The sequence below is a fragment of the Dipteris shenzhenensis genome, chromosome 8, assembly GCF_047967505.1.
Source record: "Dipteris shenzhenensis isolate YYH24624 ecotype China chromosome 8, Dip_SZ_1.0, whole genome shotgun sequence".
Taxonomy (NCBI): Eukaryota; Viridiplantae; Streptophyta; class Polypodiopsida; order Gleicheniales; family Dipteridaceae; genus Dipteris; species Dipteris shenzhenensis.
In genome coordinates, this window is record NC_141603.1 from 17863542 (window position 1) to 17865882 (window position 2341).

A 2341-nucleotide genomic window follows, 5' to 3' on the forward strand; every position below is an offset into this window, starting at 1 on the left:
GGTGGTTTGCTTCTATTATTACAAGATGAATGGATTCATAGGATGTGTGGATTCGATATGGGAAACCAGCGTGGTGGTTGTTAGGATATACTAAAAAAAGGCATGGGATTTACCATTTGGGATTTACAAAAATAATTTTATAAAACTAGCACAGTGGTTGTTTGGGGTATACTAAAAAGAGGCAGTCCCAAATAAAAATTCCATTTTGTAGGACAAATGAACATATTGTTTCCTTGCAACGAAACTACATACATTTTCTTAGTACTATCTCAGTCGTCCTCATCCACCACTCCAAGACACCCCAAGATGTGCTCATGCGTGTCTAAATCCAATTTGAAGACACTCTTGCCCTTCTTTTGTTGTGGCACAGGTTGCATCTGGAACTTAATAGCTCTCACTAGATGAGAGTACACACATGTTTGTGGACTCTTATGTAGTAGTTCGTAATTGCCGCCTCTCTGGGATGTTTTTTTGTACCAAAAAGCTCCGACTACTACATCCCACTTCTTATAGGTTGTTCCCCAATTATCATTAAATGTTTCCTCAACCTTATACCTAGGTTTTGTGCACTGCAACAGAAAGTATGGGTCATCTTCCTCGTTCTCCCCAGAATCTACGACAATTGCAAGTTATCCCCCTCTTCCAAACAGGAAGTGAGGTCATTGAAACTCTCCCCAAACTGTGGCGAGTTGTTTCTCTCCATTGTTTGTCACTCCATCTGAACGTAGAGGGAAAACTTGAACTCGCTCCCATGTCTTCACAGTTGCAATGATCTTAGAATCGTCATGATCCCCTATGATGCACGCACTATAGAAACAAGCATTAGGGGAGAATTGGGGTCTCAAAATGGCCTCATAAGGAATGGATTAAGAAACGAGTGAACCCCCTAGCATTTACTCAACTTGCATGGGTACCTTTATTTTGAAATTGATCAACCTTGGCCCTTGAATGGAGGTGGATGGTGGATGAATCAAAGGCCTAGGATGCTTAAATTGGTGGGAGGCACCTTTGGTGGGCAAAGGTTGAAAAAATAGAGGTGTAACAAAGGGGGAGAGGTTGCCATTTGTTGTGGACCATTAGATCTATGATAGATCTAATGGTGGACATCAAAGAATCTAATCAAGGGCCTAGATCTAGGCACACTTTGGAGGGTGTAGATGGAGCACTTTAGATTGACAGCTGAGATCTAGGTGCATAATGGATGGCTTGTATTTGAGTGGTTTTTTCTTGCATCTACACCCTTGGATCTCCTTGAGATCAATGGATCGGATTCCAACGCCTTTTCCTTGCATGTCCACCCTTAGATCTATTTCTAGATGGATGTCTTAAAATGAACCCCCTTGTCTTTTGATCTCATCCATTAGATCCTTGCCATTTTTAAGGGTTTAGATTTGATCCTTCTATCCTTTGATGGTATCCATTGAATGTACACCTTGATCTAATGGCTTGGAGGGTTCTACCACAAGTTTGAATGTATCCCTTGGACTGTAGATGAGATCAATGGCTGGGAGTGAAGATCATGGGTCTAAACCATGGATGAGAGGTCTACCCACCCATAAATGCTCAACATGTCCTTTTTACACCTCAATGTACCATTTCCCCACACAAAGGAGCACTCTCATTGGGTACACCTCAAATCCCTCTCTAATCCCTTGAAATTAGGAAACACTAATTGGATGCCCTTTTGAGACCCCAAATCTCCCCTAATGAAAGTTTTCTCATTTTAATCAATTGATTGTTTGAAAAGACCCATATGCTGTGCAGACCACAAACTCCTTTTATTTTCTTGCAATCGTGTTGGCTTCTCCTTTGCACTTCATCCACTTTCACTTCATGGAACATTCTGCGTACTACATTATTCTCAAGGCTTTGTTTACTGTATGTTGAATGCGCGCTTGTGGAGAGGTTGGCTGTAAACCATGTTATAGCATCATGGGCATCATTGAGTTTTTCTTAAGGGCATGCTAATTGGTGTTTAAATAGAGCTTGCTTTTAATAACAGCACCGCATCCATCATGTTCACCCTTGCCATGGCTAGACCCGAAGAAATTCCACATCATGTCTAGACCTTGAGATGAAGTAGAATCCATGTGCTGATTTAAATTGAGAGGCAGCACCATCTAACCACACCCAATGTTGTTTTATATGTTTTGCATTGGGATTTTCTTTTTTCAGCCATTCCCAATGTAGTAGAAAAGCAAGCTGCACAAATAGGGTGTCATGTTCCCTATCATCTGAAATGTAGAAAAGGTACGTGCATTGCATTGACTTGGACTCCTGTGAGTCAGCAAGTAGATTGGCATCAGGCGTGGAAGAATCAAGCAAATGACTGTACGTGATA